General features: G+C 41.5%; 1 protein-coding gene across 4 annotated transcripts in view; it reads left to right on the top strand.

The window, feature by feature from the left end:
• Positions 1-4768: 4768 nt before the first annotated feature.
• Positions 4769-27945, top strand: part of sema5a (sema domain, seven thrombospondin repeats (type 1 and type 1-like), transmembrane domain (TM) and short cytoplasmic domain, (semaphorin) 5A) — a 262200-nt gene continuing 239023 nt past the window's right edge. For 2 of the 4 annotated variants that reach the window (XM_041813627.1, XM_041813628.1), the window contains exon 1: positions 4769-5470. The gene's annotated coding sequence lies outside the window, so the exon portion shown is untranslated. The remainder of the gene's footprint in view (positions 5471-27945) is intronic. The other 2 variants (XR_005993366.1, XM_041813626.1) reach the window with 1 other exon arrangement.

Below are 27945 nucleotides of genomic sequence, written 5' to 3'. Positions count from 1 at the left end.
GGCCTCTTTGGTGCCCGAATGGCCCAAACTTGACTAAGTACCCTCTCTGGCACATGCCTAATGCACTAATGTACCGTTAAGGTCCTCTATGTCATTATATCAATTGTATTACAATGTATTGTGCCCTGGTGCCCACCATGTACAGCAGGCGCCCTTTTTTTTATTATTTTTGCCCCTGCCCCTTAAACATCCTGAGTTAACCACTGAAACAGCATCATTTCTTTTTTTATTTCCTGATAAAACTTGTTCTCTCGGTGCAGCTCAGACAGCCGAAACCTCGCTCTGAAGTTTAGCTCGGGCTCTGTGGGTTTTGCTTTTGCCTGTGAGCAAGTAAAACATCTATTGTAAGAGAGAGTAACTCATGCAGAGCAAAAGAGAGTCTGAAGTTCCTGAAGCGCAGAGAAATCGCTCTGGAGGTCATGGCACTTTCAGCGGATGAAACTATATTTGATGGCTGATTTTGTAACTTCCTTTCAACTTGAGTGCAAAGACAGAGAGTTAGTTTATTGTTGTTTCTTGTTTCTTCATTAGATTTGTCACCGCCTTTGGCACCCCATATCTTCAGTCTCCAATCTGTTGTGATATTTTTTTAAGACGGCAGATCTGCTGCCTTTGTCGTCTCACTGCGCTGAAACAGAAGAAAAGGAAAAGGTTACCCACGCGTTTCCCAGAGTTGCACAGAGGCCACTTGAAATGTAAATCTCAGCTTTGCTTCCCCTCCGTCGTGGGAAGCTACATTTTTATGAAAATTACCTGATTTGAATTTAGATGTGGGTCTACAGGAACCGGGGCTTTCACTGGGGCACGTTCCTGACGAATGAGGAGGCGTATTAACAGGCTGTTGTTGACTTGGCGGCGTGTCTGTCAAAAAGACAGACACACGCTTTCTGTCAGAGCCCTAAAGCTGTGTACGACACTGTTTGGGCTGTTGAGGCTTGATAGAGGCTGTGTTCATTCACCAGGGGATAAATAGGTAATTGAACTGGGGATGTCAGTATTAAAATGTACAAAGGAACAGAAACACAGCGCTGCCACTCTCCTCTCAAACACTCATAAGACATGCTTTTTATTTACATTCTAAAAAGATCAATTTCCTCTCATTCAAAACAGCTGAAGGGGAGAAAGAAACTTCATTTGTTGCTCATCTCCTCCGCTAAAACTCTTATTTGCTCTTACTAAACACCCCCTCCACTTTATAGGAGGGCTGGATTTCAGAAGTTAAAAATATGCATGGCAGGGTTCAAGCCCCACTTTCTATAAGCATCCTCTGCTGAAGTGTCCTTGAAACTGAATCCTGTAAAAGTCACAGCATGTTCAGGATAGTGCAGGTGAAAAGACAGAATAATATAGCCTCTCCTGATCTCTTTATATTGTTAAAATCACACAGAATTTCACTGGTAACAGTGGAGGATGTGTGCTGCAGCGAGGGCCGAAAATAAAGAAAGAAACAAGTATTTTGGCATACTCCCTCCTCTATGGAGGAGATTCATGAACAAACACACATTCCCTACTACGTTTATTTTGTTTAAAGTGTTTTATCATTAAAACTTAACTCCATAGAGCAGGCCTATTAGCAGCCCGAGGGCCACAAGAAGCCAAGAACCAACATCCAAGTGGCCCAGACTGTGGTCATGCCAGAGATTCAGAGGGCAACCTGTTCATAAATTCCTACAGTATTTCAGACCATGAATGCAACACTCAGTGGCTAGCGATGCTGACAGAAGTAGCCCCAAGATATCGAGTATAAAACGTCCTTTTTGACTGTAGCTACAGCTGTGCAAATTTAGTTTTTATGCACTTTAAGATATGCCTGGGTAAGATGTAACCAAAATTATTAATTACAGAATTTCATTTTTTTTCATGCTATTTTTGTTGTTGTTGTTGTTTTTATTCAGTTAAAAAAAAAAAACACATTTCTACTACCTCAGGATGTGCTCAACTACAACATGTTGCCAAATTTAAAAGGAGGACTATGAATAAAAAGTGCATATTTTTCACCAAACTGATCTGTATTGGTTCTTAAGTTGACATTACCAGCTGCTTACTGGGCGCCAAACATGTCTGGCCCAGCTGCATTTCTTGACTTTGAAATTTGGCCCAGTTGAATTTGTAATTTAAAAGTCCTGCCATAGAGAGTGTACGGTAAACCAGTGTTTCTTTTTTGTGGATAAATTTCACATTTTAGAGAGAAAATGTGTTTAAAAAGTACCAACATACTCCAACCTTGTATTCCACTGGTTTGCTGTTTTGTACCGTTACCTTCAGTTTTCAGTGAGAAGTTCAGGCAGCAGACGTGGGCTAAAGACCCACTGGTTCTCTCAGACACTCGTACAGGTACTTGGGAGCGTGGGGGTGCAAACAGAGCAGCCCCCTTTACTCTGCTTGGCAGAAATGGATTAGACAGCCATTTATGCACAAATCTGGTGAAGCCATGTTGTACAGGGACCCCGATACTTCTACTATTTTAAAGAATGTTACTACAGGAACCCCAAAGGCTCCTTTTTGGAAAGGAGTCTGAAAGGCAGCCAGGCTGAAAGCAGAAGTGAGGTCAGTCTGACTCACAGACATTAGAATTTGTTTCATAATGTTCAGATGCCAATCCTTTATCTGAAATCTCATATTTTTAGGCCACTAACTGTTGGTTTGGACTCTGAATGACCCGTTTCATATCTTAAGCTGTTAAATTGTGAATGACCCACACATTCGCATTTCCCTCCATTTATTTTGTTGGAACATTTTAGATGCAGGACTGTTCAATAGGATCGCCACATTCACACCTACAGCCAGTTTAGAGAGAACAGTCAGCCTCATGAGCCTAATGAGTCTTTGGTGGTGGGAGGAAGCCGGAGTATCCGGAGAGAACCCACGCATGCACAGAGAGAACATGCAAACTCCACACAAGGCCCTGACTGAAAAGTGAACCAGGGACCTTCTTGCGGTGAGGCAGCAGCGCTACTCCCTACGGCGCTGTGCATGGATGTTAACCAGTACATCCAGCGGGGGTCAAAGTTTATGACAACAACAAACTCAAAAACAAACATGGCGACTGTGGAGGAGGTACTGATTAATGTACCTCTCGCTTAAAAGACAAAAACGGAGGCAGCGTTTCTAACCAGCTGGCACAACTTTTCCTCAAAAAGTTCCGCCATTGTTATTTCTTCTTCGTGTCTCACTAGAGCTACGTATCGGGTAGTGACAGCAACACTGCCCCCACGGCTTCCGGTGGTCCTGCTCCGTTTGGCCCGTATCCGTAAGCTTTGTGGAAATGTGCAGAAATACGGACGAAATGAACGCGGAGCAGGGACAGAACCCTCCGTCCGTATCCGTATTTAACGTTGAGCATGAATGGGCCTTAAGGGAGCTACGCTGTGTGTGACATAATCGTTTTAAGAAAGATGCAGGTAGCCGTCCACACTGAGACGAAACGGTAGTCGTTTATGGATTTATGCACTGTGGGACCCGTTTTCAAAAAGTATTGTTTACAGTCACCCAAAACGCTGTTTCCGTGTGGACAAAACGCTGATATGACAAAAAACTTTTGTGTATACTCCTGAATTCGTGTCCGTGTGGACGAGGCCTAAGCTAATCCTGTTTTGGTAGGTAGGTGAATTCTGAACGTACAACAGTTACTCATTAACATGGAGCTCTGCTCAGATTTTTATGTAAATCAGATTTGCTTAACTTCGTCTTAATTTCATAGTTCATCGCTGTTGGTCCTTTAAACCAGTGGTTCTCAACTTCTTCCCATGATAATGAAGTGATTTCACTAGTTTTTCTGGAAAAATGGCAACAATTAACAAATAATGATATAAATTTGTCAGTTTTGTCCCTTTTCTTTTCTATATCATGCTCCAAAGTTAACTAAACACGCTTTGTTATAACTTATTTGGGAACTTGGGTCACAATCTGTCGTTAGGCAGAAAGGTGGGTCCTGGGACCGGACCAGTTGAGAACCGCGGCTCAAACAAGCTAACCTAGCTAACTCCTATGTTGTTGTTTTTTTATTCCAAACTAACTATAGCTCCTTTGTATTAATATTAAAATTAAAGTCTGTGCTTGTCAGGTTTTCTTTATTTTTATCTTATTCCAGTCAACCCTGTTTACCAGGTGAACGCTGCTAGCTTAACAGCATTAGCGTATGTCCAGATTTCTTTGGCTACAGCAGAAAGATTTACCTAGAGGTGCTGTTTTAAATGGATATTCATAATAGCCTATATTTTTTTTATTTTATGGTTCATGTTTTACGTGTTCTTTAGGATCTGATTGCTGCTAACATAAAATACGCTAAACCAGGGCTGTCCAATTTGGGGCCCATGGGCCAACTTTGGCCCACAACCTATTATTTTTGGCCATGTTTGTTTTTTTATTTTTAATAATTTTTTTCCCACTGGCAGCAGTCTAAATATTTCTTTCAATATTTATTTATTGTTGCACTTCCTCTCCTGACCACAAATTAACACTGTGTTACATTGGGGGTAGGGTGGCGCTGTTGAGCTCCCGTCAGCGCAGATCTGGAAGCCCATGACCAGAGTGAGTCAGTGAGAAGATGCTGGGGTCAAGCTGGGGTCATGGCAGAGATAAGAGGAAGTTTAAAAATAGTTGGGAACATGAGAACTTTTTACTGAAATTGATGTGAAGCCGGTAAGCCCAGTTAGTCTTTGTGCCACGTGGATGTTCAGTAACTTCATGCTGTGAAACACAACAAAGAATAGTGTTGTTCATTTTCAAAATGACTTTGTATGAGTTATTTTTTTGCACAGTTATGCTCTGCAGGCTGATATCGACCTCTAACTGCTGGATGTCAAACGGCTCCAACTCTCCAGATTTCCTTCATCCCACTTGTAGCTCCAGCGGTTAGAGGGCTGTATGCTTCTCCTCCTCCTCCTTCACCTGCAGGACAGCTGCGCGCCGCTGCCACGTCTCTGCTGCTGCTGCTGCTGCCGGACTGGACGCACAAAGTGGGGGCGCACTCCTCAGCCATCAAAACCCAGCTCGTGCGATACGCAGCTGTGACTGGGAGCAGCGTTGGACACAGCGCTAACCTCTGCTGCGCTCGACTTGTAAAATTCGCAGTCAAAGGAGCTCTCTGTTCGGGTTTTGGCGCAGACGTTGCTTTTTGGCACCCGCGTCCCCCCCTGAAAGCGGAGGCGCGTTGTCTGTGGCGCAGCGCGACAGTGCGGTGTCCGATTACAACCCGTGCGCCGTGGAGCCACCGGCACAGAGCGCTCCTCTGTGGGGGCAGAAATAGCTCACAGAGCTCCGGAGGGACGAGAGAGAGAGACAGAGGGTGAGGAGGAATCTGTGCAGACAGAGACAGAAGGAGTTTTACCAACAGAGGTCGATCTGTGACACAGCTCAACTGAGGATTTATCATCTTCAGCTCACCTTCATTTCTCTTTCCACTTCTCACCGGGACGAGACGCGCAGCTTCGCTCCCTGCTAGATGAACGGGATCTGGGCACCTCACTCTGTAAGTCAAGCTGATTTTAATGCGGATTATTCCGGCTTTTCTCACTGAGAAATAAGCGCTGTCTTCCTCAGACCGTGAGGTAGTTGCTTTCTTTTCAACAGAATTTCAAGCCTTCCAATGCTGATTTCATTCCTGTGTTGCAGCCATACTACAGTGAATATTAGATTGAAATGTGCTGCAGAATTCAAGAGTGGCAGCATCCTTCAGGAGGCATTCACTAAAGCTCAAATCCTGGACTCCATAACGTAAATAATCAGTTTAAGAAGTTTTGATTTGTGCTCTGCGCTCTCTGACCACATGGTGGTGCTGGTAGAGTGCAGCCATCACCTGTTTCCTCGGAGCTTCAAACTCATCTTTATATCATAGAAAATCTCCCTCTATTTTATGTGTCATGGCGATTAATTAGAGTTAAAGGCAACCGTATTAGTGGCAGAAGTCATCTGCATATGCGAGTATGGTAACATGTCAAATCCGGTCATATCTGGCTGGAAAATAATCCCTTAAGTGCCATTCAAGTTCAAATGCAAAATAGGAAATGCCCAGCATACCTTGAGTTGAATATAACATTTATTATTGGCTTTAAATCAGTGGTCTCTGTAACTTTTAAAGTGTTCAATGTTCACCTTTTTTATGAAACATCAGAATTTGTGTTTTTTTATCAGTCTGATTGCATTCACCGCTTGTGTTTGACCTTTCATGAGAGTTTGCAGAGATTTTACTACTTTGCACATCCCTTTGTTGAAGTTTCTTGACCTTCTAGCCTCACGGTTTCAACTTTTCTACACAATGGTGCTGTGGAGAAAGTGCTGAGTCCTTGAAGTTCCCAGTGTATGGCTTTATATTATAAAGTAGAAAAGTCAGTCTACTAAAGCACAGGAGGCTTTTGAACCCTACTGAACAAATCCACCATTGAACAAAACATTTCTCATCCCACAAAAGCTGTTATAGAATAATAGTCATCAGTGAGCATGTGCAAGAAACACTCATGTTAAAGGCTCCGTTTGTGCTGAATGCAGGTTTGAAGTCCTGACTGATGACAGAGATCAAAAATGAGCTTCAGAGTCGCTCTCCTCCGTTAGCCCACGGCTTTCTGTCCTTGGCTCTTTGCTTCGGCCCTGCAGCGGGTTCAGAGGAGTTCTAATCTCCGACACTGATAGTGCTGATTAGTCCACAATTAACCCGACATAACTGTTAACTGAGTCACTTATTCACCGTTGTTCTGTTTAAAGCCTGGGGCCAGAACCTTTGCAAAACATGCACATTTCTTCCCCTCAGAGTTTAAAGCGCCGAGCAGATTTCCTATTCCATTGGTATTCAAGCGGCTCTGCGGTTGTTTTGGTCGTGCAAGCTTTCGGGACTTGAAAGCAGCAGTTCTGATAAACACAGTCAGCCTCCTCTGATCTTATGGCCTCAGACCCATGAGGATGCTGCGGCTCATCCATCCTGTCACACTGTGCTTACCAATAGAAAAGAACAAACCGAAATCCAGATGTAGAACTACTTTAGACTCACTTTATACGGTACGGTGAATCCCTACAGGAAAGACCAGGAATAAGATGTGAAAAAGATAGAGAAAACTGGAGCGACAGAGAGAGAGGGATGACGGCAAAGTGCTGAATCAAGAAATTACGTCACACGATGCCTTTAGGCTAAAGTTGCCAGTTTATATTGCAGCTGAAGAGCAGGAAAGTGCTGCATAGAGGACATTAGAGTTCAACCGCTGTGTGATTTGGGCTATTTCTATGAAGGATCCTTGTGCCGCTATTGAGATAATCAACACTTAATATGCTGAAAACTCCTATTTGTGGATGCAGCTTTTGCAGTATTTGATGTTTTCTTGCTCTTAAATAATGATAAATTTAGTTCTCTTTTGCTGCAGGCTGCTGGTTTGATAGAAGAAGAACAAAATACGTCGACTTCTTCTGGAAACTCTGATATGCGTTTTTTTGAGATGTTACAAATTAAAATGTCATGACTTAATTGAGAAAATTAAAAGGCGATCAATTGATAATGAAAATGGGACATTGAAGCACCGTGAAGTCATAACAGAGATGATAAGCAGCAGATGAAGTTGTAGCATGAAAACCAGCCTCACATTCCAGCGTGTGATTAGCATGATTGATATTTGTGTTGTGTTGGGAATTTGCCCGAGCGTTGACACAGAGCGCCGGCGCAAACACAGCAATTAGTCCCAGCCAGGAGAATTCCAGGATGAGGATGACCCTCGTGGCCTCGGCTGGCTGTGCCGTATCCATGGACACCCTTTGAGTGACATCCCATTGTCATCGACCTTTGTGGTTCTTGAAGCGCCCCTTGGGGGGTCGAGCAGCCTGTTGGGAGTGAAAGTGAAAGACATCATCATGCACATGTAAACTAAACAGCCATTACCCTTTGGCCCCTTTGGTTACTGATTTATCTGACACCAGCAAGCTGGAGCTTTGAGACTGCTGGTCTGCGTACACACAGGCTCACTAAAGACTTGGTTTTTATTGGCTGTGAATCACATGGAAGCCCTGGTTTTTACAGACTCATCAGTGGGGGTTTTGTTGCTCTTGTGCAAGGAAACTTTGAGATGCTAACAATAGTTGAAGTGGTTGCTGTTCCTCCCCACTGTGCTTTGTCCTCTCACTACCACAGGCTATTTATACATCACAACCACTTTGCCATTATCTCATCCCGCCCTTGTTCCTCCTTCCACTGCTGATTGCAAAAGAGTCGTAGCTCCGGAGAATCATCCCACATGAGAGGAGAAAGTGACTCCAAATATTTACAGTCTTTTTAAAGCGTATTTATTTGTCCTAGTAGTGAATTCTGATTCATTTCTGACCTGTTTCTGCATAACAAACTAAGTTGCCATGGTGTCAGTAAACATTTTTCTTCCCATCATCCTCAGTTTATAGTCAGATGGCACGGTGTTGCCAAGGCTACTCGGAGGTTTGCTGCAGGGGGGGATTTGAGTGCCCTGTTGGCCACAAAGGGAACGAAAACATTTGCAAAATGAGAGTTTATCATCCACACAACTTCTCTTAGAAGGCCAAAGTGCCACGAGGGTTGCCATAGAGACCATGAAGAAGCTATCAAGAGTGATGCACAATGCAACCTCATAGCATCTGTTGTTTATCCTCACATAAGTATGCATGCAGCTATGTGCCATACACATAGAGCAGGTTTTTTTCCTGCCAAGGTCAACTCTGAGAGGTTTGGTTAAAAAAGGCATGATGGCTTTACTTTGCTGCTGTGATATCACACAGACAGAGCAAAATGAGTAGAAATCAGAACACAGATTCAAAAAGAAGAATTTGAACTATGCCACTACTACTACTGAAGCAGAACGTTAGAGGTCTGTATGATTAGAGCAGTTTTAACAGAATTCATCCACCTTCCAGTGCCAGAACTATATTTTACATCATCAGTACAATGAACAGATCTTATAGATTTGACATTGAAATTCAGAGGATTCCTCTGAAGTCCACACTTTTTATTAGGGATGTGTGGTTAGCCGGCTAAATGTACAGTACATTGCAGTCCTGAAATCCCTGTCCAATGAAAAGCTTGGCGATTAACGTGCTGTGGGAACAGTGTGCTATGGCACTAGGCTGGTAGGGTTATACTCATGTAAAACTACATGCAGTGAACCACATTAAACATGATATTAATCTGCAAAGAAGAACAAAGGCGGGTGGAGCTTGGTGCTTACTTTAGCTGTACCAGATGCTTCCCATTTCCACAATCAATGTGTAAATTTGACTGTTTTCTGAGCATTTTCTCCACTTTAGACCAGTCAGTTTAATGTAATTTATTTTCTACTTGCAGCTGTGAAAATCTTTTCAAAAGTATGGGACACTTTTATAAATAAAGTTTCAGAAAAATTCAATTTCAGTTCAAGAGTTGTTAAGAGCATGCAGGCTTGCAGGGCTGTCAAAAATTGTGATATTTTTAGTTTTTTTTTAACACCATGTATTTCAGTATGATACAGTATCTCTTATTTTAATGTTTCATGGAATCAAATAGTACCGCAGCTTTAAAAAACTGCAGCTGTTCAGTCCATTTTTAATCCAAAGTTGCTATTAAAGAAAGGAAGAAGAGTTGTGTTTAAATTCTCTCGTCATTTTAGAGGAATTTGGGATGTTTACAGGCAAAGTGAAGTCAATATGGTTATAGCTTGATAAGGCAATTTGCCTGGACAACTGTACTTATCCCAGTATACATGCCCTGGGAGGAAACCAGTTCACTGTAAGGAGCATGTCTTGCTCTGGTATGTTCGATGGTGACATATGGAGCTTCTTTTGTTTGACCTTGCTAACAAAGCTTGCTCACTGGTTGTATGCTGAGCGGTGAAAACACGGACTAAATGTGTCTGATTGATGGTGCCGGTTTGGCTCAGTTAGTAGTACAGGCTCCAAGATGCTGAGGCTATAATCTTCAGCACACTAGACGCAGGTCTCTGCACTGTTTGGTGCATGTTTGCCCCCCACTCTCTATCCCCATATCTCCTGGCTCTCTCCAGCTGTCCTATCAACTAAAGGCAACCCCCCCCCCAAAAAAGACTGATTTATTGAAGCCAAAATTGCAAGTTAAGGGCCACTTGTTAGCCAAAAGAGCCAACTTTTATAAAAGGAATCATCTGAATCACTAAAAAGAGACAGAAGCCTGTGGAGCCTGTGCAGAACACCCAGTCCAGTCCAGTCCAGTCCAGTCTGAGTGAGGCATGCAAGAGAAAATTAATCTTAAAATGCATCATCAAGGTGTAGTCCAACTTTGAGAAATTAGATTTGGCATGATTGACGTCAGTCTCTTATGTCTGCATACAATGAAAAGTCCATTTTTGTTGGACTTCCATAATAGTTTGACTTTTTCTAACTGCATGTGGATTAAAGCTGGACAATTAATCAAAACTGACATTTGGAGCCTCTAATCGACGTCAATTATTCGTTTTTTTTTTCTTTGTAATTCTCTCTGCTAATGCACAGCCCCCTTAAAAACACACACCTGGCTGTGTAGTCATGTGACAGGAAGCCAGGTGTCCCAGGGCTTGTAGCCTCACATGTCCCATCCAGACCACTAAAACACAGAGGAGACCTCCAGTGAGCAGCAACGTTATTTTCTACCTCTTATACAACAGTATAAAATAATTTTGTTAGCTAGAAATACCGGCTGTTTATTTTCTACTTTTCTAGGAAAATGTGACTCAAAAAATCATTTCAGCTGATTTAAGTTTGAATTCAATAAATAACTATAAATTGATAATCTGTGCATTATCCGTTCAGTCATTCGTTTTAAAATTATAGAAATATTTACAGCACTAACAGATTCATGGGTGGGATAATCGTACATCAGTCGTAATCGAGGTAAAAAGTTCAGATAATCGTGATTTTCATTTTTGGCATAACACCCAGCCCTAACGTGGATGTACGTTTTTTACAGAAATACATTTTTTTTGTGCAATTTTAACGATGTGCAGGAGTTTGCTTGCCACTCATGTGAAAACATTTTGGATGTTGAGGACTTAAAATTTATTTTTGTATGATACCAAACCATGTACTATTTAACTTAAATTTTTATCAGAGTTTAAATGCTAGGATTGTGGCCGACCCAGTTGACGACACTGAAAAACAAGTACGTGGAGTGCTGAAGCAGCTCTGATTTACTGGAGGTAATGAAAAGAAAAAATCTGATTTTCTAAGCAGAAGTCTTTCCAAAAAGGAAAGTGTTATTTTTTGGAAAGAGATGGAAATGAAGTGATAGAAATCAGATGTACGGTGTGTGCAGAAACACAAACACAGCAGTTCTCTAATGGGACAGATTCTTGTAAAACAGGAAGCGAGCGCTGTTATAATTTCACACTGCATGCTAAACAGCAGAAACAGCACAGGGGCAGGTGTAGGGAATAATTTGAGTTTACAGTGCAGCAGGGAAGCACACACAAGCAATATGTGATCCTGAATGTGCTATTATTTCAAAGAACCAATGTCTGTGGTTGGAGTAAAAACATCCAGTCTCTTCTGCACACGTTAAAGGGAATTAGGACTGCTAATTCAGCCGTCACTCGCCAACACTGTTACACCACATTAGCCGTGTCCCTCTCAACCTCAAATGCTGCTCAAATTGCACGAGGAATCTGTCTTTTTAAACCGCAACGCCAGTACAGGAGGAAGAGGGAAACTCTATTTGGGTCACGATTAAATAATCCCCAAAGCCTCTTTTTTCACTGGGGATCAAACCCAGGGGATGTTTGAAAGGTTAAACAGAGTCGAATCCAAACTTGGTTGACAAGAGGAGAAGCGGTTATTATGAGCTGGTTTAAGGTGGTTGTATCACTGGAGAGAGTAGCTGAGGGGGGAGAGGAGCGGTGTAATGAGTCAGGGAAAAGGAGAAATCGAGGAAGAGAGGGAAAAGCCTTTTTCTGCTCTTTGTTTATTGAGTGATTAAGCGCCAAAGGGCCACTGGAAGGGGGAAATGAGTCATGAGTTGTCACCAAACACAAACTCACAAAGACACACTATTTCTCTGCTCTCTGGGCCGTCACCCAGCTGTATTTCTCTGGAAGATGAATGACTTTGAAGCGTGAATGAGAGGGTCATTTGATAGCGGCGCTCAGCTCATATATTTCCTTTTTACAGAAGCTTCTTTTGCTTCTTTCATGCTGCGGCCTGAACTTCTCAGATGAGAAAGAAACTGGACTGCCTCCTTGTCGAAATCGAAAAAACCAATTACATAATAATAAATAATAATAACACCAATTTTCGCTAAGTTTAATGTCGTCTCCCCATTTGACAACTGATTTCTCTCATTTTTACCCCTTTTTTCGTCACTTTGAATCCATTTTGCCACATTTGTTCATTTTTTGTAACTACTTTTCACCACTCTATCTGGCCATTGTTGCACCTTTTTAACAGCTTTTCACCTTTTACACCCATTTGGCATTTTTAATCCGTTTTAACCTCTATTTACTAATTCTCAACTTTTTTTTGCCACTTTTGAAACATTTTTGATGAGTTTTAAGTGATCGACCTCTTTGACCATAACCTTTCATCGCAGATGGATTCGCCCGTTTCCGTGTTTCTCACTAGTGAATCCATGTCGCAAAGCTCCCATCTGAACCGTTTGGGTCCGGTTAGAAAGTGACAGGACCAATCACTGTCGAGGGGCAGTACTTTCTGGTGCGGCAGGGTCGTGACGTAACAAAGCAGCAACAAGAGGCCGGTGCAGTTATAGAGGAAGAGATTAGCGTGGATGCTGCTAAAGCGCCAGTTTTATCAGAACTTGACGACATTTCCTGTTCAAAGACGAACAAAGAACAGCAGCGAGTTGTTTTCTTTTCAAAAACAACAAAAGTCGTGTACTGACATGTCTACAGTCGCCGTGGTTCACGTTATTCCTTGGTATCTTTATTTACAGATTAACAAATATATTTTATTGTTAAACGGGGCTCGAGGTATGTTATGAACAGATTATGAAATGGAGTACAGTTAGAACAGACAAATATAGACAGAACAGTAACAATTTGAAAAAGTAGAATGAATTATAAATCCAGTTCATCACAAAAAGCTTTGGTTTTAAGAGCTTTGGCATTTGTGCAATAATCAAGTGTTTTTACATAGGAGTTGGTAGCTACGCACGCGTACCTTGGTCGCAGCTATGTCACGTGTTTTGTTGCTCTGATTGGTCCGTAAAGATGTGACAGAACGTTCATCCAATCACACTCTGAGTTTTCTTCATATCCTCTGCCCTTTCCCAAATGCTTAATATTAAAGGTTTTCCAGATGGACGTGTGAAACAAATCCATCTGTCGTGTCAGGTTACTTTGACCACTGTTTATTTTATACACAGAGCTTAACAAATGTATTAGACCACCTGTCATATTTGTCTCAGAGACCATCCAGCATCATGAAGTGCTTTAATGCAGACTCTTTCATTTTTGGTCAGCTCTCCATGTTTTACCATTTTGAACAGGAATGAGGAATTTCAAACTGAATTCACCCAAATTTGAGCCGGCTCACTGGGTTTCTCTGAGAAGTCAGAAATGAATCAAGCATAACATTCAACCACTAAAACTCATTTTTCTGTTCAGGAATGCAAGTAAATAACTATAATTTGACAAATTAATCAAGAAATAATTATGTGTTTTACTATTTTTTCAGTTTTTTTTTTTGTAAATCAGTAAATGTGAAAATTCATGGATAACAATAATAATTATATTTTAGTATTAAAAATATCATTTGGGTTAAAGAGCTTCTACATATTGGTGTATTAACCATTGCAGAAACATCAAAAATGATTTTGGTTATTACCAATGCTGTTAATTTAGGGCAGCTGTGGCATAAACCTTACTTTGGTTAGGGTTAGGGTGGTCTAATACATTTGTTAAGCACTATATATAACATATTTTACTTTTATATATTAATATTTGCCACTTTTGTTCATTTTTGCATCCTGTAACCTCCTTACATTACTTGGTCATTTTTGCGATTTTTTAACCACTTTTAACCCAGTTTGTCACTTTTTAACCGCTTTCCACCTTTACCTTTACCTTCACCTATTTTTATTTTTATTTTTTTGCATTTTTTAATTTCTCTTTGGCTCTGTTTACCAATTTTCTGCAATCTTTTGTACTTTCCACAGTTTTTGCCACTTTTATTCTGTACTTTGAATCCATTTTTGCCACTTTTGTTAGTTTTGCCTCTTATAACCTCTTTTCACTACTTTGTCTGGCCATTTTTGCCTCTTTCTAACCACCTTTTCCTTCTTTTCTTGCATTTTTGTATCCTTTTAGCCTCTGCAAATGAGTTTTTCTGCAAATTTTTGCCACTTTTAAACCTTTTTTGATCATTTTCATGGACTGCTTCTGCACACATTTACAGGCTTGTAAATGTGTGCTTGTCTCACCTAAGGACAGATCAACATCAAAAATTAGCACCCTATTACTGAGGCAGGTAATCGTACTACGTTGCCGCTTACATATGCATTTGTCATCACATGTTGTGGTTGCCGTATGTTTTCCCACTCTGCAGGCGGTAACGCAGATGAAGTCTTTGGTGGGTTTGATTTTTCTTAACCCCCATGGGAAGTGCATCTGTCTTATCTTTATAGAGCATATCATTAGACGATAAGGAGCTGTTTTGATGTGATGCGTTTAGAGCTGTCTGATCTTCATCTATCGCCGCGACGCAAACAGCCAGAGAAGCTCTAATTTGATCTGTGAGAGGATATAAATACAGAAGATCCTTTAATCTTCAGCAAATGAAAACATTTATCTCAACTTTGAATCATTATGAGAGGCTAATCAGAGCAATATCCTCGAAAAACACAAAATATTCAAGTCGCAAAAGAGGGATGCTTTCCTCAGCAGATGAAAACGAATTTACAGAGAGCCCTATATTCTTTTTAATCCAAACTTATATGAAGGTTTGAGATAAGATCTGAAAAGATAAAGGGTCCCCCAGCTTGTAGTTCGGCCACGCAAGAAAAAATGTCAGCAAAAGAAGAAGATAAGAAGAACGATATAAAGAAAGCAAGGGAGATTGGACAGCGTAGATAGAGGTGGAGAGATAAGAAAGTTCCAGATAAAGAGAGGAGGTGCTAGCTTTTGAGTGGAAAAAGAAAGGGCACAAGAAAAAGGAATTGTGAGGAGATAGAAGGGATGATACAAGATTGACAAGCAGACGGACAGGCAGGCGGACAGGCTGGGTGGAAGGAAAATTGTTAAATACACTGACTACAGTACAAGGAGGAGATTCTCTCAAGAGGCAGCGGTCTAGTTGGTCCCCCGGAAGCATCTGTCTGCCGGTTTTATCTGTCAGCGCGAGACATCCTGGGAGAGGGACGGACAGACAGACAAGAGAAAGAAGGAGCCACCGCAGGCAGGAGGAGAGGGGAACCAAAGATGAAGGAAAGACAGGAGAGAAAACTGATGGAAAACAGGAAAAAACAAGAAAATGAAGCAAAGGCGTTCTCTCTCTGCTAAGGATGAAGGGGACACACGTCTCCCTCGCTTTTCAAAGTCCTAAAAATCCCCTCATTTTAATTTTCACTCTCTATGTTTACTCACCAAAGCCTGCTTCCAAACAGCATCCTCCCTTCTTCAGCAAACTCAAATTGGGATGTATTTGCCAGCAAAGTTGCTCAAATAACTTTAAATTATCACCTTGAACTTCCAGCAGGTACACTATATTGCCAAAAGTATTCACTCACCCATCCAATTAATGTAAATCAGGTGTTCCAATCACTTCCATGGCCACAGGTGTATAAAATCAAGCACCTAGGCACACAGACTGTTTCTACAAACATTTGTGAAAGAATGGCTCACTCTCAGGAGCTCAGTGAATTCCAGCATGGTACTGTGATAGGATGCCACCTGTGCAGCAAGTCCAGTGGGGAAATTTCCTCACTTCTAAATATTCCACGGTCAGCTGTCAGTGGTATTATAACAGAGTGGAAGCCACTGGAAACGACAGCAACTCAGCCACCAAGTGGTAGGCCACGTAAAATGACTGAGCGAGGTCAGCAGATGCTGAGAGGTTGCACAGAGGTCGCCAACTTTCTGCAGAGTCAATGGCTACAGACCTCTGGACTTCATGTGGCCTTCAGATTAGCTCAAGAACAGTGGTAGAGAGCAGCTGCATCCAAGCCATACATCACCAAGTGCAATGCAAAGCATCAGATGCAGTGGTGTAAAGCACGCCACCACTGGACTCTAGAGCAGTGGAGACACATTTTCTTGAGTGACCAATTGCGCTTCTCCATCTGGCAATCTGATGGACGAGTCTGGGTTTGGTGGTTGCCAGGAGAACGGTGCTTGTCTGACTGCATCGTACCAAGTGTAAAGTTTGGTGGAGGGGGGATTATGGTGTGGGCTTGTTTTTCAGGAGCTGGGCTTGATCCCTTAGTTCCAGTCAAAGGAACTCTGAATGCTTCAGCATACCAAGAGATTTTGGACAATTCCATGCTCCCAACTTTGTGGGAACAGTTTGGGGATGGCCCCTTCCTGTTCCAACATGACTGTGCACCAGTGCACAAAGCAAGGTCCATAAAGACATGGATGAGAGAGTTTGGTGTGGATCAACTTGACTGGCCTGCACAGAGTCCTGACCTCAACCTGATAGAACACCTTTGGGATGAATTAGAGCGGAGACTGAGAGCCAGGCCTTCTCGTTCAACATCAGTGTGTGACCTCACAAACGCGCTTCTGGAAGAATGGTCAAATATTCCCATAAACACACTCCTAAACCTTGTGGAAAGCCTTCCCAGAAGAGTTGAGGCTTTTATAGCTGCAAAGGGTGGACCGATGACATATTAAACCCTATGGATTAAGAATGGGATGTCAGTGAGCGAATACTTTTGCCAATATAGCGTATGAGTGCACTAAAAACTGCCTCTAATTCTTTTTGCCTTCTAAATGGCAATGAAGCCGTGTTTAGCTAGGGCTCCTTTTTATGTTTCAGACGTCTTAAAAGAGTAGTCAACACTTTCATCAAAGACACAATCCCCCTCAAGCCTTTCAGTTGCTTTTATTTATTTAATTAAATGAACAAACATTAAAAATGTGATAGATCAGAGAGAGTCTGAAAAAAGGGAAAATGAAGTTTATTACTGTTGTTTTCTTCTCTCTTGATCCATGATTCACTTCAGATTAATTTCATTCACACATACTGATGCTGGGCTTGAACATCCATCAAAAAGATCAAAATAAAAACATTTTTATTTATCATTAAATACGGAGTCTCTATCAAGGAAACTAAATATGCTTTAAGTAAGGCTAGAGCATCAATAATGCTGTGAAGGACCTCTTCCTTCACTGAACTCAAAGCAGTGTCCTTGAAATGAGACAAAGTGAAACACCAGTGAAAACAAAGTAGCGTGATGTGGACTGTAAAGCCCTCTTTCACGTCCCACTAACTACTGCATTGTTTTCTAAATCCGCTGCCTGCAAACGCTGCACACTCCACGCACACTCCAGACATGAGACTCTCATGAGTCATGCCCTTTACGAGTCTGAATGTGCAGTCTGACCCGACGCAGACACAATGCTGCCTCAGTGCTGAAGGTGAAACCACGGCGCAGAGGATGTGTGGTCTGATCTGAACCACCAGCAGTGAATAACAAACCACTTATTATTCTTTCTGAATAACATCCCATTCTTCCTTGAATAAACCATCGCTAAGAAAGGGTCCTCAGTTTGGAGGCTACCGTAAGAGCCCAATTTGGTTAATGGCACAGTTACACTCCTCTAAGCTCACTTGACTTTGGTTTGCAAAGCTCTTTGCACGAGAGGAAGCTGTCATTTGGAGTTTAATACTGTTTGGTCACAAACTGTGATGGAACATTAAGTCTATTAAAAGTCTAGCCAGGTTCTGTGCATCAGTGATAAGGATATCAGTTACTGTAAAAGACAAAAGAGTAATTCAAGAGGTATTGCCCAGAGTGTCTTTTCATTGTCATACACAGAACTGGTTAGCTAATACAGGGTTTGATTATGCTGTTCCTGAAAAAAGGCAGTGTTTCTATTCTCCTGCTCTGGCTGTATTGTGTCACTGGGTTCCCCTGGGATGTGAGCTACGTTCAAGAGCTGTGCTGACTTTCTGCCTGTGCTTTCCTTGCCCTGTTGGGATTGAGGTGTATTGTTTAAAGATTCTTGGGGATGAGATGTGATTTCTTTCCTTTCTTTCTGGCACAGACAAGAGGGCTTATAAGCCTCACTTTAAAAGGAACCCTGCAGGATCAGACAAGTTCATCTGGTTGGATAGATATTTGTATCTCTCAAGTGTATATTGAACTAACAAACTCACTAGATATCTGCATTTTCAGTACATTTGAGCTTATAAACTCACCAGGAGGCCACCAGGTTTTGGTGCACGCTGGTATTGTGACAGTTCTGCAGCGTTTTGTCTCCCCGCTGTCAAAGCTCTGTCATTCCTCCTAAGTTTTACCTCAATATACCTCCCTACAGTGACTACATTCAGAGTATAGTGGAAAAGTGCTGGGAGCTTTTCAAAATAAAAGCATTATGTACGGTGCTTAACAAATTTATTAGACCACCACCCAAAGTAAGGTTTATGCCACAGCTGCCCTAAATTAACAACATTGGTAATTATCAAAATCATTTTTATGTTTCTGCAATGGTTAATACACCAACATGTAGAAGCTCTTTAACCCAAATGATATTTTTAATGCTAAAATATAATTATTATTGTTATCCATGAATTTTCACATTTACTGATTTACAAAAAAAATGAAAAAATAGTAAAGCACATTATTATTTCTTGATGAATTTGTCAAATTATAGTTATTTACTTGCATTCCTGAACAGATAAATGAGTTTTAGTGGTTGAATGTTATGCTTGATTCATTTCTGACTTCTCAGAGAAGCCCAGTGAGCCGGCTCAAATTTGGGCATAAAAAGGTGAATTCAGTTTGAAATTCCTCATTCCTGTTCAAAATGGTAAAACGTGGAGAGCTTGCTGAAAATGAAAGAGTCCGCATTAAAGCACTTCATGATGCTGGATGGTCTCTGAGACAAATATGACAGGTGGTCTAATACATTTGTTAAGCACTGTACATACGAAGGGAGTTTCTCCAAAGAAATGCTAGAGTGGACTTTTACTTTAAAAGGACAAACCGGAAGTGCTTTTGTACTGTGTATTTTTACCTGAACTGTGTGGAAATGGAAAGCTTCATAAAGAGTTGACATTCAGGGAACAACTTCATTAAACATTTCAGCTCGTGGCCCTCATCTGGTTCATCAAGAAACTAATCTCAAACATATTCTGCAGACATGGACGTAAATATCTGCAATAAGAAGGTAAATATGGGTCCGTATTAATCATTTTCCTATCTAGTTACTGATAACTGCTTGTGGTGCAAGAAAAAAGTAGAAGAGACCTCAAATGTTTAAATTCTCAGTGCAGCGTCTCTGAGATCAGCCCTAACACTGGCTGCCAGTCTCAAACAGCGGTTACTGCATAAGAACGGCGAGGAGTGCTGCAGAACTGTGATGCCACAGTACCAGTGCGGGCAAAAACATGGCGGCCTCCTGGTGAGTTTATAAAGTCAAATAACTCAAAATGCAGATATCTAGTGAGTTTTTCAGTTCAATGTACATATGAGAGGTACAAATATCTATCCAACAAGATGAACTTGTGTGATCGTGCAGGGTTCATTTTAAGATGGTCAATTATGGCAGCTTTGTCCATGGCTGTTAGGTTGAAATATGATGAATTAGGCTCCACTCTGAAGTCAGGATTAAGCACAGGGAGGTAAAATGAATGTGCTTCTATTCTGTTGGACTCTTGAAACGATCATGTGGATCAACTGAGAACAACCAATCAGAGTTTCAAAACGCCTTGCTTGCTCTCAAAACTTCACATTTTCTGACTTACGGACACGAGCAATCAATGCTTTAGTAAACCTGCAGTATATATCACTTTAGCACCATTGTCTAAGAACAAAACTAAACTTCTCCCCAGCACTCCCCCTCTCTTTGTGGTATGAAATTCAACTTTGAGTGGAGTGCTGCAAGTTTGTTGTACTTTGTATTCAGATATGCAGCCCAGAGTTGATTCAGATGCTGTTTGTAGACCAAAGAAAATCTTTTCTGCAGTCTGGAAACTTTGTTTTTCTCCTTCATTTGTACTCTTGAAACAAAACTTTGCCATTGTGCCTCTCCTTACAGTGTGGGCAGGGCCGTCACTGTTCCTCTAAGTGACTAAGAACTGAAAAAGAAGGAGTTCATTTAAAAAACATTTATGAAACATGTTCACGTTTTTGAGTGACACATAAACAAGTTATTAGTCAGAAACAAGTCCTCAGCCTGAGGGCTGTAAACACAGAGCTGAGAACAACAAGCCCATGGGGAGTTTATCTACCTTTTTCTGTAGGAAGTCATTACTCCACACCATATTTTCATCATTTTGTAAAATTTAAGCAAATAATATTGCATATCATACCTTAAGGCAGGGGTGTCAAACTCAAAGCCCGGGGGCCAAATCCCGCCTGTGGTACAGTTTCATCCGGCCCGCAAGATCCTATCATTATTCTTATTATAACGGCCCTAAAATATGAGGACTGCAGATTTACTCCAGTGTAAAAATGTAAACGTAACCTTAATGATATCAAATATCCACAAGTCATAAAAATGTGAAAAAAAGTGAGTAAAAATAATTACATTAAAAGAATTGTGGGAAAAGAAATTAGTTTGTGATTTTTCATCTCATATTTTCAATTTTGCATTCCACAATTATGACTTCAGTCTATTATTTGGAAGTTTATTTCATATTTTGACCTTTTACATTTATTATTTTGACTTTTTTCTTGTAGTTTGACCATTTTAATTGATTATTTTGACACTACAGTTGTTCCAACATCCTACAAAACAAATAAATCCTAAAGAATTATTGGGCCAGAGTGAGTCAAGGAAGTAACAAGAGTTTATCTGTGCACCCTCAGAGGAATAATAACAGTTGTGCTATTTATTTGTCATGCAGCTCAGCTCTCCGGTGCATGTGTTGGTTCTTCAGGAGGTCAGCAGGGTGACTGTGTGTGACTAGAAGGAAGGTCTCTGGTTTCACTTTCTCAGAGACCCCACAGGTTGACCTAAGCTTGACCAGAGCTGACCCCAGCCCTGACCTCGACCCTCACTGCTGCCTCTCAAAGAGATAGGTGTGCCACACAGGTGCACAGCTGCCCGAACACACAGCCTGTTTCCCTGGTATGTGAATAACATAAGATAAACTCCACCTTATCAGTATAAATGAGGGATATAATGGATTTTGTTGCAGGAAATGTTTTCTATTTTTTTTCTGACTCAAACTGTAGAGGAACTCTTAAGACTCCTACGAAACTCCCACGCAGAGGAAACATTTCCTCAGGACTTTGTTGCAGCGCTCTTGTTGTCATTAAAAATAGACCTCTGCCCTTCTGAAACGATGGCCCCCGTAGCAGCCTGATCTATTTTGTGCTCCGCGCTGCTCCCTGGAGGCTTTTTGGTTCGAAAAGTGCTCCCATCTCTGCAAAGTTAAGGGCAAAGGGGGATTCTTTCCTGCAGGGGTGGCGTCTTTTTATTGACTTTAGAAAAGCTCACAAAAAAGGAGTTATATCGCACAATGAGGAGAGGAAACTGTTGCGGAAGGCACTTGATATGGGAGGTAATTGTGCAAGCAGAGATGGAGCAGTTTTTCCCTTCATTCTAATGCTGCTGTTAGGAAAACTTGTAGGTGGATTTCTGCAAAACACAGAACTCTGTCAACAGAAAATGGATGCTTTCTTCCCTGATTCCCGATGCCTATAGTTGATTCAGGTCTTTGAGGTCAGAGTTCAGGGTTGACTGGATCGCAGTCGTGTACTGGAGGTGACTAACAACCCTTGTGTTCCGCTTTATGGCCGGTGTTGTGTGTTAATAGGCATGAAACAACCACAGTTCTGGCTTCTGGAATCAATTAAGTCCAAAACAGCCACAGGCGATGGCAGGTCTCAGCGCTCACAATGAGAGCCACTGTAACATGTCATTGTCATCAGGAAAGCTCCACACCCACACCCACCTCTCTCTCCCCCTTCCTCTGAGGCTCGTATATCATAATTAACACTCTCGTTCTAAATTTAGGCTTCTTCTTAGCCTGGTATTAAAAAGATGAGAGTTTCTTAATAGGTGCACGTTAGTGTGATTTCTCACCCTGCGTATATCCAGGGTTCATCAGTTTCAGCAGAAGCTCTTAGAATAATTGGCAGGTTTCTGCCTTGCTGTTTCATCTGTGGTTCTCAGCCTTTTTTTTCCTCTCTTGGTGTGCTAATCATTGACATTCAGAGTCAAACTTGATACTTTTCACAGCCTACAAACAACAGCTAGGTGCAGCCATGGACTGAAAATACTGTTAGCAGGAACACATTTCTAATGCAGAAAGTCTGCATTCATATTGAACTATAAACTCTGATTACGGTGGAGTTAAAGGATGTTCATTGCAGCTTACAGTCACATGATTTACTGGAGACAGAATGCAGCTAAAGGAACAATTACACCAATCATTTTTTCTTTCTTCAGGGGCTGTACAGTAATTTAGCCCAGTGGTTCTCAACGTTGGGGTCGGGAACTGATTGGGGGCCACAAGACACTGAGAGGGGGTTTCCAGATGCCTTAAAAAAACTAGGAATATTTTTAAATTTACACTATTTCCACTTTACACCAGTTTTTACCAACTTTAACACATTTTTGCCACTTAAAACCCTTTTTTTTTGTCAGTTTTAAACTCTTTCCACCACTTTTTCTGCCTGTTTTTGCCACTTTTAAACCAAATCTTGCCACTCTCTGCCTATTGTTGGATCAGGTGACCCATTATTATCACGATTTACCCCACTTTAAGGTCAGCTTATACTTCCTTTATGTATGAAAATGTGTACGTCCTTTTCAAACGATGTTACTGTTACTGCTTACATACTTCCATGAGTCCTTTATGTTGGCATGGATGTTAACCAATACATCCACCAGGGGGGGCCGGTGGGCTCGAACACATCTGTCTCGCACAGACCTCCACTTCTCCTTTTCTAACGACCAACTGAGATTTAATTCCCTTCCAATCTCCTCCCAGCTGTTTTGTAGCATCTGTTTATCCTGGTGTCCAGGCGAAGTAACATCATAGAGATGTTTATAGTTTCAAACCAACTCACAACTTTTCCTCAAAAAGTTCCACCATTGTTTTTCTTCTTTGTGTCTCACTAGAGCTACGTATCGGGTAGTGACAGCAACACTGCCCCCACGGTTTCCGGTTGAGCAAAAATGGGCCTTTACCACATTTACGCCACATTTCATGATTAAATCTTCCCATTTTTGCCAGTTTAACTCATTTCTGCATAGTTCTGCCTTAGCTAACCCTTTTGTTACCAGTTTATATTAGTTTTTCATCCCATTTCACAAAATTTTTACCTGTTTTTGCCACTTTACCAATTTTTTTTGCCATTTTTTGGTTCATTTTTTCCACTTTCACCCAATTTTTGGCACTTCTAATCCATGTCTGCTACTTTTAAACTCCAATTTCTCCACCTTTCCCAGCATTCTTTACCATTTTTTACCCATTTTAGCTGTTTTTAAAGTATTTTAATTCAGTTTTAAACAAAAGGATTAACATTTTTAAGAGGGCTGTTCTTCCTGCACAAATAAATTAAAAAGATATTTGTTCATTTGATAAGAGTGGTTATTGTTCAGGTTAAATAAAAGATACCACAGCTTAACTTTACAATGGACCATGATTTTGTTGGCCCCCAGTTTGACTGGATCATTTTTCCCCCCTAATGGGCAGCCTTGTCTCCACATGACTATTCTTGATTGTGCATGGCTGTGTTCAGCCACCCTCAGGTACAGTGGGGGTCCCCGGTCTCTGACACCTTTATTTTGGGGGTCCTGGGCTGAAAGGCTGAGAACCACTGATTTAGTCACACGTGTGATTCTGCATCTGGTTCCATGCGTTGTCAATCAGAATTACCTGACTGTCTCCTTTGGTTCTTATTTCTTCTGTTTCTAAGTTCACCTGCATAAACAAACCACCACTGTCACGCACGCTCTCGTAAACAGGAGAATGCAACTTGACGGGTTGATTTATGCAGATCACCCAGCTGTATCATTCCCCTGAGATTAAAACGTTTGCGTGTATTTGATGCTTTGCTTTCTTGACACTTGAAAAGGGCTGAAAAAAAAAGAACAAAAATGGAAAAAAGTTAAGTTTTTTTGCGACTTGGGAGGTTAAGAAGTAACACAGACAGAGGTGAACACACCTGGAAGCCACATGTGTATCACCCTGCCAGCCCCCAGCAGGAAAACGCCACCGTCATCATTATAGCCAAAAAGGCGGAGGGGATCATTAAGTCATTATTTATGTGCTTTCTGCTGTTTTATCACCTCCAGACACAGTCTCCCAACGCAGCACCCCCACACACACCCGCAGCCCCAGAAGAATAACATAATTGTATGAGGCAGCCGGGGGGTCCAGTCTAATAGAAAAAGTGCAGACATTAACAGTCTGGGCCAGCTGTGGAGACAACTATCCCACCTTTTTTCTTCCTTGTTAGGCTCATTTACACCTTGTGTTGTTTATGTATATTTACACGCTGCTCGCACAATGAACCTTCACTTCCAGGATTTCTCTGCTTTGAGGGATAAGGTGGCAGAGGGGAAGTTTTTACAGGCAAGTTCCCCTTTACAAAAGCGGTAGTTTCTGAAGACGCATGGCAAACAGCTCCTTAAGCTCCCTCTGCACTACAGGCTTCTTGAAAAGCAAAATCTTTTTCCAGGTGTTACAGCAGCAGTTTGAGCTAGGGATGTGCATGATTGGCAAACTAAACAACACGATGCATTATCCTCATTGGTCATCACCAGACTGAATAGTTATTAATATTTTAATTCAGGTCCACAATGCTGGTCACAAGTGTCCCAGCAGCCCTCCACCATTAGCTGAAGCTTAAGTTAAAGCAGCGGTTCACATCATTTTTCCTAGCATATAGAAAATGGGTATTTATATATTATAATTATTATTATAGAGTAAAAGCATGCACAAGCATGTTAAGTTGATCAAACTGATATTTGAGTGAGAAACCAGGTTTGCAGTTTGTTACCTGTGATAGGCTGTTTGAGTCTAGATTGAATTATTTTGTCACCATATCATTCAGTGTGATTGCAGCTTCCTATTAAAGCATCCCTGAAACCCTGCTGTGCTTGTGAAAACAGAAACATATGAGCTTTAGCAGGCCTGAAGGAGTAAAGACATGGTGAATTAGAGTGGAATTGGATGGACCTGCTCTGCGTTGCACCTGGAGGTGTTGTCAGCTCTCCAGATGCCGCGGTCCCACTCTCGCCATTTCCCTGTTTCCTTTCCTTTTCACTTTAAAGGGCGCCTGTTGCTTTTCCAGCTGTGCCTGACCACCTCAACCCCAGTCTGTTCCCCTGTTGTTTTCATGCCCTGATTCAATTACCTCAGTGGGACCGCTTTCCTGACACATGACATACACACCCACTATCGCAGAGAAGTGAAGAATTGCACTTTAACGCCATGTGGTGTTACTTATGGAGATCCCAGGAGCTCTTCATTGAAAAGCTGCACTTTCCAAGCCTTTCTTTTCCTATCTGGAGTGCCTCTAAACTCCTCAGCCTTTTTCTCTCCCTCATCTAAACCATCTTCTTTTAATCCTCTCTTCACCTCCTCATTCAGCACACCTTTTGTTCCTACCTAACCCTTTCTTTTCCTTTTACCCTTCTCCAACCATCCTTAATTTGATCTCACCCAGCGTCTCCTCTTCATCCCCTCCTGCATCTCTTTCATCCATTGTTCCTCTATTTCTCTCATTATTATTGGTCACTCTCCTGTAATCTACTACAAGCGACCCTAAACGACTTCCTTACCTCCTCAGCCTCTTCAGCGTCACGTTTCTGAGGAGCAGGTTGGCCTCAAAGCCATTTCTTCGTGTTTCGATTCCTCCTGGGCAGCCAAGCAGATTGGAGCCTCCAGGAATTCACGGGCAAACATAGACACTCACTTGTTTAAATGTTCATATCCATTGGCATGTGTGCAGAGAATAATATGTGCTGCAAATACAAAGCAGGCGTCCAGACGAGTGCAATTGAGTGTTCAGCTGCAGCGCAGACATAAGGCATGGTCACGCACGTACCCACATACATTTGTTCAGACTTTGAACCTGAGCTGCACAGTCAGACTTACTGTGTGAAATGCACCTTTGGATTTCTGACACTTCTGAACCTGACAGCAGACTGAGAATAACAGAAGCTCAGCTTGTCTGCTGAATTTTGATACAGAAAAAAAAAAAAAAAAAACTAATATAGACTTTTTTATTACCATAGATTCTTAGAGACTTCGGTTATGACTGAACTTAGATCCTCAGAGTTAATACTCATCTGAAACTCATGAACATTAAAGGGATTTGAATGAATTAGAACAAACAATTAATACATCTGGCACACAGACTACAAAAAGGCATTCTGGGATGTTACCATATTACTGAATAAGCTTGATTTGCTTAGATATTTTCTTAGATTACCATAATTACCTCCACCAAGGAGGTTATGTGATCGGCAGGGTTTGTTAGTTGTTAGCAACATAACTCAAAAAGTTACGGATGGTTTTTGATGAAATTTTAAGGAAATGTCCAAAATGGCATAAGGAAGAACTGGTTAGATTTTGGGAGTGATCCGCATCACTGTCTGGATCCAGGAATTTTTTAAAGGATTAGTTACTATTGGGAGATAGGGCTAATGGCGGAGGTCTGCAACTTTCTAATATTAAGTAGCAATGTAGTAAAGCAGAATATCTAAATGACACCGAGATGATTCAGTAAAGAGGTTGAGAAATTTCTCTGTTTTTGCCGTTATCTTTTTGTGCAAGTTCAAGCATCAAATTGCAAATAATGTAAACAAAGCACCAGTTTGCATGAATTACCTCTTAGAGTAAGGATGCACAATATTATATTTTTGCTGATGTCCAACATGTCTGTTTGTTTTAAACTGTTTTAGCCGATATCAATCTGGATTTCAATATATAAATGTAGCTCAGACCGAAAACGTCTTTTCAAAGCGCTTTAAAATGTAAAAATCGAGGATGAACAAAGACAAAGACTTCAGTCGACCCAGGTCTGTTAGTCCTATAAAACTACATTAATGTATATATGGAGCCAATATTTATTCAGTCAGTTTTTATCAGTGAACATTTGTGCTTATACTTTAAGTATAAGCACAAATGTTCATATCAGCAGATACTGATAAACTTACACTATATTGCCAAAAGTATTCACTCACCCATCCAAATAATGTAAACAGCTGTTCCAGTCACTTCCATGTCCACAGGTGTATAAAATCAAGCACCTAGGCATGCAGACTGTTTCTACAAACATTTGTGAAAGAATGGCTCGCTCTCAGGAGCTCAGTGAATTTCAGCGTGGTACTGTGATAGGATGCCACCTGTGCAACAAGTCCAGTGGTGAAATTTCCTCTCTCCTAAATATTCCACAGTCAGCTGTCAGTGGTGTTATAATGAAGTGGAACATTTGGGAATGACAGCAACTCAGCCACTGAGTGGTAGGCCACGTAAAATGACATAGCGGGGTCAGAGGATGCTGAGGTGCTTAGGTCGCCAACTTTCTGCGGAGTCAATGGCTACAGACCTCCGAACTTCATGTGGCCTTCAGATTAGTTCAAGAACAGTGGTAGAGAGCTTCATGGAATGGGTTTCCATGGCCGAGCAGCTGCATCCAAGCCATACATCACCAAGTGCAATGCAAAGCGTCGGATGCAGTGGTGTAAAGCACGCCGCCACTGGACTCTAGAGCAGTGGAGATGTGTTCTCTGGAGTGACCAATCACACGTCTCCATCTGGCAATCTGATGGACTAGTCTGGGTTTGGTGGTTACCAGGAGAATGGTACTTTTCTGACTGCATTGTGCCAAGTGTAAAGTTTGGTGGAGGGGGGATTGTGGTGTGGGCTTGTTTTTCA

The sequence above is a fragment of the Cheilinus undulatus genome, linkage group 19 (genome assembly GCF_018320785.1).
Source record: "Cheilinus undulatus linkage group 19, ASM1832078v1, whole genome shotgun sequence".
Lineage (NCBI taxonomy): Eukaryota > Metazoa > Chordata > Actinopteri > Labriformes > Labridae > Cheilinus > Cheilinus undulatus.
Note: the sequence above shows the minus strand (reverse complement) of the source record. Positions and strands in the feature narration are given on the sequence as shown.